Source organism: Pristis pectinata, chromosome 13, assembly GCF_009764475.1.
Source record: "Pristis pectinata isolate sPriPec2 chromosome 13, sPriPec2.1.pri, whole genome shotgun sequence".
NCBI classification, from domain to species: Eukaryota; Metazoa; Chordata; class Chondrichthyes; order Rhinopristiformes; family Pristidae; genus Pristis; species Pristis pectinata.
In genome coordinates, this window is record NC_067417.1 from 52,509,672 (window position 1) to 52,525,049 (window position 15,378).

At 53.1% G+C, this 15,378-nt stretch overlaps 2 protein-coding genes across 5 annotated transcripts in view; one reads left to right on the plus strand and one right to left on the minus strand.

Annotated features, from left to right (window-relative positions):
- Positions 1-5,217, minus strand: part of ccdc102a (coiled-coil domain containing 102A) — an 82,448-nt gene extending 77,231 nt beyond the window's left edge. The window contains exons 1-2 of one of the 3 annotated variants that reach the window (XM_052027972.1): positions 5,104-5,217; positions 1,051-1,171 (exon numbers count right to left, since the gene is read on the minus strand). The gene's annotated coding sequence lies outside the window, so the exon portion shown is untranslated. The remainder of the gene's footprint in view (positions 1-1,050; positions 1,172-5,103) is intronic. The other 2 variants (XM_052027974.1, XM_052027975.1) reach the window with 2 other exon arrangements.
- Positions 5,218-5,886: 669 nt separating this feature from the next.
- The window catches only part of LOC127577095 (pancreatic secretory granule membrane major glycoprotein GP2-like), an 88,792-nt gene continuing 79,300 nt past the window's right edge, over positions 5,887-15,378 (plus strand). For both annotated transcript variants that reach the window (XM_052027977.1, XM_052027976.1), the window contains exon 1: positions 5,887-5,934. The gene's annotated coding sequence lies outside the window, so the exon portion shown is untranslated. The remainder of the gene's footprint in view (positions 5,935-15,378) is intronic.

Here is a 15,378-nt window from a genome sequence, read left to right on the forward strand (position 1 = left end):
GAACTGTTCTTAACAGTTCCTTTGAAACATGGAACATGATGCAGCTGATCATAGAGTAAAAATTATCTGTTTTTTCAGGATAAGGATGATCCAGGAATTTAGCGTGCGAATTGAGGGAGGCTGATTTAAGGTTTAAGGTTTAGACAGAACCTGGCTAACCTAGACTCGTTGCTGCTACCTGAAGGTAGATCTACATTCAGGAAGTGGGTGCCCTTTTAAAGTGAAATGTTCAGGGCCAATCTGTTCCAGTAAGCATGAGGTGCAACAACAGCAAGTTCAGGCAACCCTCGACGTCAAGGGATATCGAGGGGTTGAAAAAGACTCGTAGAGCTGCTGACTCGCAGCTCCAGCGACCCTGCTTCAACGTTAACCTCTAGTGCTGTCTGTGTGGAGTTTGCAGGTTCTCCCTGTCTTTGTATGGATGTCCTCCCACACTCAAGGATGTGCAGGCTGGTAGATCATTGGCCAGTGTGTAGGTGAGTGGCAGAATTTGAGCAGAACTGATGAGGATGTGGGAGAATAAAAATTGGGATTAGTACAGGGTTAGTGTTAACTTGTGCTTGACAGCTGGCACGGACTCAGTGGGCTGAAGGGCCCGTTTCAATCCAGACACCTTGTGGATCTTTGGCTGTGACTTCAGTGGGGCAAGGGTTTGTGGTATCATTCCCCACTGTTGATGTCATGCAGGCATCTGGTAGGTGCAGAGCACTGACAACAGGGGACGTCATGCAGAAATACAGAGACTGCAGAAGCGATGATTCAAAAAGAAATGAGGGCAGAGGGGCTGTGAGTATCACTGGCAGATAACATGAAGGAAAATACCAAACTATTTTCTCAGTATTTTCAGAACAAGAAGGTAACCAGGCTTACCACAGGGACAATCTCCCGCTATGGATGACCCTTGAATTACCAGTGCACTCCAAATTAGAGGAGGAAATAATTACACGAGGGACTTTATTCCACTCTGACCACAACCTACTGCAATCTGAAGTCCCACTTTACTTTTGTGAGAACTAAAGCAGTAAAGATAATTAAAAACGCAACTCTTACTTCTCACCAATCATCCTCATCACTGAAGCCGTCTCACTCAGTAAAGCCTGCTGACGACTTAAAAGCACACAGTGCTTTCTCTGTCCGACTTCTTTCACGGTCCAAGGAACAGACAAGTCACCTGTAGAAAGAACAGAGTTACCCTTTCGGATCAAAGACCCTTCATCAGAATGTTTGGGAAAATGCTATGCTGGATTCTAAAATTATGCAATATAATTATTATTTTGTTGTACAGGGGCCTTTAACGAAGAGGGATCACAAATGACAGAATTTCACTCTGTGCTTGAAAGCTTCAACACAACATCCTAACTCCTATACTCAGTGCCCTGACTGATGAAGACCAGTGTGCCAAAAGCCTCCTTCACCACCCTGTCCACCTGTGATGCTACTTTCAAGTACGATGTTTAGTTTCAGGGATGACATGGGACAGGCACAGTAGTGTCATGATTAGCGTAACGCTGTTACAGCACCAGCGACCCGGGTTCAATTCCGGCCACTGTCTGTAAGGAGTTTGTACGTTCTCCCCGTGTCTGCGTGGGTTTCCTCCAGGTGCTCCGGTTTCCTCCCACATTCCAAGACGTACGGGTTAGGAAGTTGTGGACATGCTATGTTGGCGCCGGAAGCGTGGCGACACTTGCGGGCTGCCCCCAAACACTCTACGCAAAAGATGCATTCACTGTGTGTTTCGATGTACATGTGACTAACAAAGATATCTTAGATCTTAAACCTTAATGCTACATGTGCAGTGAACAGCAGACCAGTGAATAGTCCTTGCAACAGGGTGCAAGATAAAAACAAAAATACCCAAATACTCCTGTGCAATAGACCTTACACGATGAACATACTGGAAGTATTTTCCTCAATTACTCCATCAAGCAGAAGGTAACAAGATCATGGGGCCAGTGCTCAGACTACGTGACAGGCTCACTGGGGAAGGGGCCCAAGACAGAAGTGCTAGGGACCAGTCAGGTAGCAAACATCAGGGCGTGAGCCTGAAGTTGGAAGGACTACTGGAATGCAGACTGAGAGCTGGGTGAGGGTGCAGGGTGTGGAGCCTGAGGAAGGGCGACAGCGAGGGCCAAGTTTTACTTTAGAAAGGGCACCCACCAGTTTCCCAGAGCTGATTCCCACTGGTCCATTCAGGGACATCCCCTCTGAGCTTCAGTGAAGCTGGCCTCCATTTCATTACGACAGCCCCTCTCCCCATACAGGGACAGGGAAGAGAAAGCACCATTCAATATAATCATGGCTTACCCTCCATCCTGATATCATACTCCCTCTCAAGGCCCCTTGAAGAAACCTAGTTACCTTTTTCTGAAATATCTTTAGGGACAGCTTCCATAGCCTTCAAGGGTAGAGAATTCAACAGACTCACTACGCACTCTCTTCCCTTCAGAATTGAATGCCCAAGTATTTACCTTGGGTCTGTAACCACTCTGGACACCCACACTCCCACCCCTTGCCAGTCAGGTGAAACACCCTCCCCATCCAACGTATAGCCCTGTCAGAATTTGGACATTTCAATGAGATCCCCTCTCATTCTTCTGAAATCCAGTGAATACAGGCCTGATCAACACAAACTCTCCTCAGAAAACAGTTCTGACACCCAAGGAATGAGTCTTGAAGCTTTCTCTGCATACCATACCGCTGTACCCTCCCTCCTGCAGCTGGAATCTGGAAGGCACTGCCTGCAGTCCGTGGTGGTAGATTCCACTGCGGGAACCATGTAAACTTATGGTCCACGGCTTCAGAGAGGGCCAGCAGGAGAGTAGCAGTGCGTTGCTTCAGGAAGGCGAACTGTAATGTCAAGGATGCCTGCCACCCTGGCCGTTCCCTTTTCTCTCTCCCACCTCTAGGAGAAGATGCAGAACCTTGAAAACCTACACGACTTTCTTCCCCACTGCTGGGAGACTCCTGATGCAACCACTCTCTCACATCCCATTCCCAGTGGCATTCATACATTATTGGAATCTTAATTCCATCCCTTCCATGATTGTCATTTTAGCATTGCATTTTGCACTACTTCAGACTGCACGACTCTGCACCATTCTGCTGCTTTGCACTGGTTGTTCAAAGTCAAAATCAAAGTCAAAGTCGAGTTCATTGTCGTGTGCACAGGTGCAATGAAAATCTTACCTGCAGCAGCATCACAGGTACATAGCATCTTATAAGCATCATTCACAAGAAAAACATCAATTAAACAATTTTTACAAGAAAGACACAATTAGAACAACAAGTCCATTTTCGTGCAAAGTGATCAAGCGGTCATAGTGTTGTTAACTGTAGTGATCAGCGTTGTGCCGGTTGGTTCAAGGAAGGAATTTTTGTTTGCTTGTTTAGTTGTTCTATTACTACCGCCACTGTTTACTCTCTGAGCTTGATGCCACGAGGAACTTCACAGCACCCTGGTGTGTGTGACAATAACCTCATCCGACTCTGAAAACTGATGTGATCCGCACACCATAGCCGCCACGTATGTACCCACTCACTGGCCCTAACACCCCGATCCCCACCCCTCCCTCCACCAACCCCCCGTCCCCCTCCTCCTCTCGTGTCCACCCACTCCCCCCACTCCGCCTCTCCTCCCCTCACTCCCCCTCCCACTCTCCCCTCCCTCACTCCCCCTCCTCTCCTCCCAACTCCCCTCCCCTCCTCCCCTCCCCACTCCCCCCTCTCCTCTCCCCCCCTCCCCTCTCCCCTCCCTCCCTCCCCCCTCTCCCCTCCCTCCCTCCCCTCTCCTCTCCCCCCCCTCCCCCTCCCCCTCCCCTCCCCCCTCCCTCCCCCTCCCCTACCCTCTCCCCTCCCCTACCCCTCCCCCCTCCCCTCCGCTCTCCCCCTCCCTCCCCTCTCCTCTCCCCCCTCCCTCCCCTCTCCTCTCCCCCTCCCTCCCCTCTCCCCCTCCCTCCCTCCCCCCTCTCCCCTCCTTCCCTCCCCTCTCCTCTCCCCCCTCCCCTCCCCCCTCCCTCCTCCCCCCTCCTTCCCTCCCCTCCTCTCCCCCCCTCCCTCCCCCTCCCTCCCTCCTCCCCTACCCTCCCCTCCCTCTCCCCCCTCCCCTCCCCCCTCCCTCCCTCCCCCCTCCCCTACCCTCTCCCCCCTCCCTCCCTCCCCTCTCCCCCCTCCCTCCCTCCCCCCTCCCTACCCTCTCCCCCCTCCCTCCCTCCCTCTCCCCCCTCCCTCCCCTCTCCCTCCCTCCCCTCTCACCCCCTCCCTCCCCTCTCCTCTCCCCCCTCCCTCCCCTCTCCCCCCTCCCTCCCCTCTCCCCCCTCCCTCCCTCTCCTCTCCCCCTCCCTCCCCTCTCCCCCCCTCCCTCCCCTCTCCCTCCTCCCTCCCCTCCCTCTCCCCCCCCCTCCCTCCCCTCCCCTCTCCTCCCCTCTCCTCCCCCCTCCTCCCTCCCCTCTCCTCCCCCCCCTCCCTCCTCCCCTCTCCTCCCCCCCTCCCTCCCTCACCCTCTCCCTCCCCCCCCTCCCTCCCTCCCCGTCTCCTCCCCCCCCTCCCCTCCCTCTCCTCCCCCCTCCTCCCGTCCCCTCTCCTTCCCCCCCCCCTCCCTCCCCTCTCCTCCCCCCCCTTCCCTCCCTCACCCTCTCCTTCCCCCCCCTCCCCCCTCTCCCCCTCTCCTCCCCTCTCTCCTCCCCTCCCCCTCTCCCCCTCTCCCCTCCTCTCCCTCCTCTCCCCATCTCTCCCTCTCCTCCTCTCCCCCTCTCCTCCCCTCTCTCCCTCTCGCTCACCCTCTCTCTGCCCCTCTCTCCCTCTCTCTCACCCCCCCTCTCCCTCTCTCTCCCCCCCCTCTCCCTCTCTCTCCCCCCCTCTCCCTCTCTCGTCCCCCCCTCCTCTCCCTCTCTCTCTCTCCCTCTCTCTCTCTCCCCCCCCCCCCGGAACACACGTCTCCACCGCCCGGGACCGGCTGGACCCCGGCCACAGGCCCGGTGCTGCCCGTGTCCGGTGGTTGAACCGTGTAACCGAGCTGCCACGACTCTTCCGTGAGGCATCGGTGACCCGGGTAAGTGGACGGCGGGGATGGGGAGGCCTGTACCCCGGCCCGATCTCCGGACTCACCTCACCCCGCCCCCTCCCGACGACCCTTCATCTCCCGACCTCCACAACGGCGACCCGCCGAGCAGCCTGCAGGCCCGGGCCCAGGCGCTCCAGCCAGCTCCACCAATCAGCCGCAGCACCGCCGGGCCAACCCACCAATCAGCCGCAGCACCGACGGGCCAACCCACCAATCAGGCCGCAGCACCGCCGGGGCCAGCCCACAATCAGCCGCAGCACCGCCGGGCCAGCCCACCAATCAGCCGCAGCACCGCTGGGGAAAGCCACCAATTAGCTTCAGGACCGCGGGGCTAGCCCACCAATCAGCCGCAGCACCGCCGGGCCAGCCCACCAATCAGCCGCAGCACCGCCGGGCCAGCCCACCAATCAGCCGCAGCACCGCTTGGGAAAGCCACCAATTAGCTTCAGGACCGCGGGGCTAGTCCACCAATCAGCTGCAGCACCGCCGGGCCAGCCCACAATCAGCTGCAGCACCGCCGGGCCAGCCCACCAATCAACTGGAAGTACGTGGGGTCAGCCCGCCAATCAGCTGGAGGAACGCTAATCAACCGGAGGAGCGCCAGTCCAGTCTACCAATCAGCCGCTGGACCGCCGGGCCAGCGCGCTAATCAGTTGGAGGGAGCGTGGGGTCAGCCCGCCAATCAGCTGGAGGAGCGTGGGGTCAGCCCGCCAATCAGCTGGAGGAGCGTGGGGTCAGCCCGCCAATCAGCTGGAGTAGCGCCAATCCAGTCCACCAATCAGCTGGAAGAGCGCTTGGCCCCGGTCGGACAACCGTTCCCTCCCGGTCGTGGCTGCTCACCGAGCGGGTCCAGAGACGGTGGACGACCGGTACCGGTGAGGAGGGCGCTCCCGTCATCGTGCGTCTTGCCAACGAGTCTGTCACAGGTGCCGGCGGGCGAGCACCGGTGTCCGACCGCAGCCTGCAATGGTGCCCCACACCCAGACGAAGCTCCCTCAGAGGGCGGCTAAATGGCCTGATGCAGGGTCTCCAGCCCAAACCCCGGCAATTCTTCTCCCCACAGACGCTGCTCGACCCGCTGAGCTCTTCCAGCAGATCTTCAACCTGTGGTGACCAAACCCCAGAACCAAGGTCGCCTGAACCTCGAGTCAGGCCGTACTTGTGTTTGCATCCACTCAGACACAGCTCCAAGCTATGGTGGACGTGTTCTCTCAAGCGTAGACCTTGCACTGGACGTCTGGAAGACCAAGGTGCTCTTCCAACCTGCCACTGCTCTACCACACTGCCCTCTGTCATACAGGTTCACGGTGAGACCCTGGTAAAACATGGGCCACTTCCCATCGTTTATTTGAGAAGACAGACAACAAGGATGGAACTCATTGCCACCAACATAGTCTTTGAGGAAAAGAGGATTTCAGAATCAGGTTTATTATCACTGACATATGTTGTGAAATTTGTTGTTTTGTGGCAGCAGTACAGTGCAAGACATAAAAATTACTGTAAATTACATAAATGAATAGTGTGAAAGAGGAATAACGAGGTAGTGTTCGTGGGTTCATCGACCGTTCAGAAATCTGATGGTGGAGGGAAAGAAGCTGTTCCTGAAACATTGAGTGTGGGTCTTCATGCTCCTGTCCCCGATAGTAGTAACGAGGAGGGCATGTCCCGGATGGTGAGGGTCCTTAATGATGGATGCTGCCATTTTGGGGGCACCGCCTCTTGAAGATGTCCTCAATGGTGGGGAGGGTTGTGCCCGTGATGGAAACTGATGGAGTCCACAACCTTCTGCAGCCTCTTGCGATCCTGTGCATTGGAGCCTCCATACCAGGCAGTGATGCAACCAGTACAGGTAGTGATGCTTTCCACTGTACATCGGTAGAAATTTGCAAGGGTCTTTGGTGACGTACCAAATCTCCTCAACCTCCAAATGAAGTAGCGCCGCTGATGTCCCTTCTTCATGATTGCATCAGTGTGTTGGGCCCAAGGTAGATCCTCTGAGATGTTGATGCCAAGAAAATTGAAGGTCAGACCTCGGGAAAAATATCAGAAACTATAATTAAAGACTTTATCGCAGGACAAGTAAAAATGGTTCAAGGTAGTGACTTGAGAAGGGGGAAGCATGCTTGACCAAATTATTTGGAATTCTTTGCTGAAGTAATTTTGTACTGTGGGTAAAGGGGACAGGTGGACATTCTTAGAATTCCAGAAGGCATTTGAGAAAGGCATTCATCACGATGCCTTATGAACATTTATTGTGCAAAGTGAAAGCTCATAGTGGAGGAGGTACGTATTGGCATGGATGAAGAGTCATTACCAAACAACTAACAGATTTGGCATAATTGGGTCTTTTTCTAGCTGGCAAGATGCAAAAAGGGTGTGCCAGAGGGACTGGGATTGAGGCCTCGACTTTTTACAATTTACGCAAATGATTCGCAGTACATTACAGGGAGCATGGGTAGTCAGGGAGGTTGTAATTTAGTCACTCTCTACTGTAACCATACATCGACCCAAGGTGCAGTTATAAAACTTGCTGATGGTACAAAGATCGGTTAGAAATTAATTTATGAACAGGACAGAAAAAGGAAGGAAAGGAGTGCAGGTGGGTTAAGTGGGCTGGCAAAGAAATGGAAAACGGCATAATATAGAAAAACGACGTCCATTTGGCAGGATGAACAAAAAGCAAATCATGGAGTCACTCAGCAGAGAAACAGCCCTCTGGCCCACCATTTCCATGTTGACAATTAAATACGGATCTATACTAATCCCATTTACCAGACCCACAGACGCTCCCTGTACCCTGTCACTGGGTTACAGACCCACAGACACTCCCTGTACCCTGTCACTGGGTTACAGACCCACAGTCGCCCCCTGTACCCTGTCACTGAGTGACAGACCCACAGACGCTCCCTGTACCCTGTCACTGGGTTACAGACCCACAGACGCCCCCCCCCGTACCCCGTCACTGGGTTACAGACCCACAGACACTCCTTGTACCCTGTCACTGGGTTACAGACCCACAGACACCGCCTGTACCCTGTCACTGGGTGACAGACCCACGGACGCTCCCTGTACCCTGTCACTGGGTTACAGACCCACGGACGCTCCCTGTTACCCTGTCACTGGGTTACAGACCCACGGACGCCCCCCTGTACCCTGTCACTGGGTTACAGACCCACAGACGCTCCCTGTATCCTGTCACTGGTTTACAGACCCACAGACGCTCCCTGTACCGTCACTGGGTTACAGGACCCACAGACGCTCCTTGTACCCTGTCACTGGGTTACAGTCCCACAGACACCGCCTGTACCCTGTCACTGGGTGACAGACCGACAGACCCTCCTTGTACCCTGTCACTGGGTGACAGACCCACAGACACTCCCTGTATCCTGTCACTGGGTTACAGACCCACAGACGCTCCTGTATCCTGTCACTTGGGTGACAGACCCACAGACGCTCCCTGTACCCTGTCACTGGGTGACAGACCCACAGATGCTCCCTTGTACCCTGTCACTGGGGTTACAGACCCACAGACGCCCCCCTGTACCCTGTCACTGGGTTACAGACCCACAGACGCCCCCCTGTACCCTGTCACTGGGTTACAGACCCACAGACGCTCCCTGTATCCTGTCACTGGTTTACAGACCCACAGACGCCCCTGTACCCTGTCACTGGTTACAGTCCCACAGACACCGCCTGTACCCTGTCACTGGGTGACAGACCCACAGACCCTCCTTGTACCCTGTCACTGGGTGACAGACCCCACAGACACTCCCTGTACCCTGTCACTGGGTGACAGACCCACAGATGCTCCTTGTACCCTGTCACTGAGTTACAGACCCACAGATGCTTCCCTGTACCCTGTCACTGGGTTACAGACCCACAGACGCCCCCTGTACCCCTGTCACTGGGTTACAGACCCACAGACTCCCCCTGTACCCTGTCACTGGGTGACAGACCCACAGATGCTCCCTGTACGCTGTCACAGGGGTTCCAGACCCACAGACACTCCTTGTACCCTGTCGCTGGGTTACAGACCCACAGGACACCGCCTGTACCCTGTCACTTCGGTTACAGACCCACAGACACTCCTTGTACCCTATCACTGGGTTACAGACCCACAGACCCACATTTCGGTGAAAATGGGACCCAGGGTGAGCTGACCAGTGTCGGGGACACAATTGGCGGGGGAAGGAGTCGGAGGGCGGGAGTGGAGGTTTGTTTTTCCGTTCGGAGGCCTGTGACCAGTGGTGTACCGTAGGGATCGGTGTTGAGTCCTCTGCTGTTTGTCACATGTTAACCGTTTGGATGAGAATATAGGTGGGACAATTCATTAGTTTGTGGTTGACACCAAAATTGGTGGTGGTGTGAACACTGAAGAAGGTTGTCTAAGGTTACAGCAGGATTTGGGTCAACTGGGAAAGTGGGCAAAGGAACGGCAGACGGAATTTAACTCAGGTGTGAACGTGATGTATTTTGGGGAGTCGTACCAGGGCAGGACTTACACAATAAATGACAGGGCCTGGGCAGTGTTCTCTTCCCTTAATTCCTGAGGCTTCTGTGACCTTTTGCACAGTAAGTACAGAAGAGAAGTGTTCATTTAAGACCTTGCTCATCTCCTGTGGCTCCACACATGGATGACCACATTGGTCCTTAAGGGCACCTACTCTCTCCCAGTTACCCTTTTGCACAAATATACTTACAGAATCTCTTTGGATTCTACTTTACCTTATCTGCCAAACCATCTGATGTCCCCTTTTTGCCTTCCTGATTCCTTCTGTACTGTTTTCCTACCTCCCTTATATACCTCAAGGATTCACCTGATGCCAACTGCCTACACTTTACATATGCCTCCTTTTTCCTGACCAGAGCCTCAATATCCATCGTCATAGAACCATAAAACACTACAGCACAGAAAACAGGCCATTCGGCTCTTCGGGTCTGTGCCAAAACTTTATTCTGCTCGTCTTATTGACCTGTACCGAGTCCATAACCCTCCAGACCTCTCCTGTCCATGTATCTATTCAATTTATTCTTAAAACTTAAGAGTGAGCCCGCATTTACTACGTCAGATTGCAGCCCATTCCACACTCCCACCACTCTCTGAGTGAAGAAGTTCCCCTTAATGTTCCCCCTAAACCTTTTCCCTTTCACCCTAAAGCCATGTCCTCTGGTACTTATTTCTTCTAATCTAGGTGGAAAGAGCCTACTCGCATTTATTCTGTCTATGCCCCTTATCATTTTGTAAACCTCTATCAGATCTCCCCTCATTCTTCTACGCTCCAAAGAATAAAGTCCTAACCTGTTCAGTCTTACCCTGTAACTCAAATCTGAAGACACGGCAACATTCTAGTAAATCTCCTCTGCACTCTTTCAACCTTACCGACATCCTTCCTATAGTTAGGTGACCAGAACTGCACACAATACTCCAAATTTGGCCTCACCAGTGTCTTATACAACCTCACCATAACATCCCAACTCCTATACTCAATACTTTGATTATGAATGCCAGGATGCCAAAGCCTTCTTTACAACCCTGTCTCCCTGCAATGCCACTTTCAGGGAATTATGTATCTGAACTCCCAGATCCCTTTGTTCTTCCGCACTCCTCAGTGCCCTACCATTTACTGTGTATGTCCTACCTTGATTTGTCCTTCCAAAATGCAACACCTCACACTTGTCTGCATTAAATTCCCTCTGCCATTTTCTGGCCCAGTTTTCCAATTGGTCCAGATCCCTCTGCAAGCTTTGAAAGCCTTCTTCACTGCCCACAGTGTCATCCAGGGTTCGCAAATCCTGCCGACCTTGCCCTTCACTCTAACAGGAACATGTTGGCCCTGAACTCTCCCTCTCTCACTTCCAAATCCGTCCCACTTGCCAGACGTCACTTTACCTGTGAACAGCCTCTGCTGATCAACCTTTGCAAGTTCTTGCCCCAGAACATCAATATTCGCCGTGCCCCAGTTTAATACGGGAACATGTGGATCAGTCTGATTTTCAGAATTCTGGTCCCAGTTCCCAAAGTGCTCCTCCACTGACACCTCAGTCACCTGCCCTGCCTCATTTCCCAGGAGGATGTCCAGTGTCCCCCTCTCCAGTGGGGCCATCAACAAATTGCTTCAGAAAACTTTCCTAGACACACTTAACAAATTCCACCCCATCCAATCCCTCAGTACAATGGCCGTCCCAGTCAATGTTTGGGAAGTTCAGGTCACCTACTGTTACAGCCCTGTTATTGTTACAGCTGTGTGGGATCTCTCTACACATATCCTCTCATTCCCGCTGACTGTTGTGGGGCCTGTACTGTCATCCCATCAAAGTGATCACCCCCTTCATATTCCTAAATTCTACCCATGTAGCCTCACCGGACATTCCCTGAGGATTATCCTCTCTCAGTACTGCTGTGATGTTCTCCCTGGTCAAAACTACAACTCCTCTCCTCTCTTACCTCCACCTCTTTAGGTCCTGTCGCACCTGTACCCTGGGACATTGAGCTGTCAGTCCTGCCCCTCCCTCAACCCATGTTCCTGTAAGAGCTGTGATATCCCAGTCCCATGTTCCGATCCATGCCTGAGCTCAGCTGCCTCACCCGTCAGGCTTCTCGCATTCACGTAAATACAGTTCAGCCCATCAGACCTTCCTGGGTCCCTGTCCTGCCCCTGCCCCTGCCCGACTGCCCACTGGACTGACTGGACCCGCGTTATTTCTGTGTTTGCCTCAACTTTCTCATCTGCCGCACGACTACTTTGGGTCCAGCCCCTGCCAGACTAGTTTAAACCCTCCCGGGGTAGCCCCAGAAAATCTGCCCACTGGGATATTGGTCCCCCTCCAGTTCAGGTGCAACCCGCCCCTCCTGAACAGATCACCTCTGCCCCAGTGGTGCAAGAACCGGAATCGCTCCCTCCTGCACCAGCTCTTCAGCCGCACATTCACCTGTCCGGTCCTCCTCTTCCTGCCCTCACTGGCACATGGCACTGGGAGTAATCCGGAGAACACCACCCTCCAGCTCCTGCTTTTTAAACCTCTTTCCTAACTCCCATCCATTCACTCCACAGGACCTCATCCCTTTCTCTACCCATGTCATTAGTACCAATGTGTACAACCATCTCTGGCTGCTCACCCTCCCACTTAACAATGTTCTGCAACCACTCAGAGACATCCTGGACCCTGGCATCCAGGAGATATCACACCATCCTGGGGTCTTGTTTGCTCCTGTCTGTCCCCCTCACTGTGGGGTCTCCTCTCACTGCAGCTCCCCTGGTCTCCACCTTCCCCTGTTGTACATCAGAGCCAGTCGTTGTGTCACGGACCTGGCTGCTGCTGCTGCTCTCCTCTGAAAGGCCGTTCCCCCAACAGCATCCAAACCAATGTACTTGTGAGTGAGGGGAGTGGCCCAGGGGAAGCCTGCACTCCCTGTCTAGCCCTCTGCCTCTCCATTGACCTGCTGCCCGTACCTTCAGCGTGACCACCTCACCACAGTTCCCACCTGTGATGCTCTCAGCATCACGGATGCTCCTGAGTGAGTCCAGCCACAGCCCCTGCTGCTCGATGTGGTCAGTCAGGATCTGCAGCCGGACAGACTTCCCACCGGTGTGAGTCACCAGAGACACTGGAGTGTGGAGACCTGATCTCCCACACCCTGCAGGAAGAACATGTGACGGCGCTGACTGCCATCTCCAACTCACTGGGTACTGGAGAGGAAAGTAAAAGATCTTCCCTTCCCTTCCCACAGCACAGCCTCCTCGCTGAAAGCCTCTCGAGACAAAGTCTCAGCACTGACCCCTCAAACACAGCACTTTCACCTCACAACAGCCACTCTCAATGTGACTGATTGAAAACTGTCCATCTCTGTGTTGTAAACTCCACATATTTCTTTCCAAATCCCATTTTCACTGGAGTTCCTATCGACCGATTCCCCGGTCAATCCTGGTCCAGTCCTGGGGACGTTGGTTTGAGGCAGCTCAGGTACGGACAATGACGGAGACTGGGGATACGTCCTGAGCAAATGGAAAGAAACAAACAAATTACAAAGCTGGACGAGAGGGTTTGTGGGAAGGTGTGTTGTTGGGAAGGGAGAGAGATTGGGGGGGGGGGGGGGGGGGGGAGGGGGGGGGGGGTGGGGGGGGGGGGGGGGGGGGGGGGGGGCGGAATCCATGTCACCTCCAGACATGGTTTCCTGGTTTGAAGTTCTCTCCATGGTCTCCCCGCCTCCCCGTCTCTGCAATCCCACCCAATTCCTGTGAGTGTTGACGATCTGAGCCCCTCTAATTCTGACCTCTCCATTATCCACAATCGGGCATCGGCCCTCAGCTGTTGGGGCCTGTGTGCTGTCTGTCCATGATAGTTCCAGAGCTCAGAGACCAATGTCCAGTCCCAATACAGGGAAGGAATTATCCACTCTGTCCATTTCAGTTCCTGTATACACAGCCCAGTGTCCAACGGTAACAAGTTGCTGGTCTGGGAGGGATTTCTGCTGTGGACTCTCCCTCCTTCACCCTCTCCGTCTATTCCTGTTCCATAACACACAGCCCAGTGCCCAATAGGACTTTCATTACAATCGTGGCTGGTTTGCCCAGATCTCAACTCCTGTTCTGGGCCATCACATAGCTCTCAATTCCCCAATCTTGCACAAATTAATTTTGTTCGATTAACTTCCTGAGGTGTGAAGTTCTCCACAACTGTCCGGGGAAGTGAATGCCGACATTTGAAGTGACCTCTCCCTTCATATATCCCCTCGTCTGAGTCTCTCCCCCGGGGAACATTGACACTGCTACGGCCCCTTTAGGATTTGAGGTGTTTCCCGAAGATCATCTCTCATTCTCCCAATTCTAATCGAACAGTTTTAGATGTTGGTGATCGGACAACCCTCTCATCCCCGAAATTAGCCGAGTGAATCTCTCCTGGACTGTCTTCAATGCTAATGTATCCTTTCTGACACAAGGGGACAACACTGTACATAGTATTCCAGGTCATCCTCACTGACACCCTGGAACTGGAACGATACTACCCTGTTTCTGAACTCCAACCTCTTGAACTAAATGCCAATGCACCACTTGCCCTCCGCACCACTTGTTGCTCCTTCCTGCTCTCTGAGCAGAGCTGATAAATACCCCTCATGGGGCCAAACATCTACCTCTGTACTGCAATATCCATAAAAGTCTCTTGAACTTCCTTGTCCATTACAGTCCCTGTACACGGCCCACTGACCAACCCTGGCCCATTACTGGCCATGCAGGGGGTTACACTGGGTCTAATACCTACTTGCATTGGAATTGGTTTATATTGTCACTTGTTCCGAGGTACAGTGCAAAATTTGTCTTCAATACCGATCGTACAGATCAATTCATTGTGCAGTACATTGAGGTGGTACAGGGTAAAACAACACAGAATGTAGAATAAAGTGTCACAGCTACAGTGAAAGTGCAGTGCAGGCAAACAATAAGGTGCAAGGTCATAACGAGGTAGATTGTGAGGTCAAGAGTCCATCTCATCGTACTAGGGAACCATTCAATTGTCTTAAAACAGCGAGATAGAAGCCGTCCTTGAGCCTGGTGGTACGTGCTTTCAGGCTTTGGTATCTTCGGCCTGATGGGAAGGGGGAGAAGGGAGATGGAGTTAGAGCAGGATCTGATCACGCAGTCACGAGTGTATAGGGAGTGGAGTCGGGGACTGAGGATGCAGCCTTGTGGGGCACTAGTGCTAAGAATAATCATGTCGGAGGTATTGCTGCCTATCCTCACTGATTGTGGTCTGTTGGTCAGGGAGTCAAGGATCCAGTTACAGAGGGAGGTGTTGAGTCCCAGGTCTCAGAATTTGGTGATGACTTTCCTTGGGATTATAGTATTGAAGGCAGAGCTGTAGTCAATAAACAACAGTCTAATAAACAGCTTTCTCTGTAGCTGTGACACTTTATACTGTTACTGTTTTTACCTGTACTACATCAATGCACTCTGTATTAGCTCAATGTAACTGCACTGTGTAATGAATTGACCTGTACGATCGGTTCGCAAGACAAGTTTTTCACTGTACCTCGGTACAAGTGACAAGAATAAACTAATACCAATAACAATAACGTAGGTGTCTTTTCTGTCCAGATGCTCCAGAGCTGAGTGTAGGGCCAGGGAGATGGTGTCCACTGTAGGCCTGTTTCAGCGGTGGGTGAATTGCAGTGGGGTCGAGGTTGTCTGGAGGCTGGAGTTGATTCGTGCTGTGACCAGCCTCTCAAAGCACTTCATGATGGTGGATGTCAGAGCCACTGGGCGGTAGTCAGTAAAACGCATGTTACCTTGTACTGAGGTGATAGTAGTGTTCTTAAAGCAGTT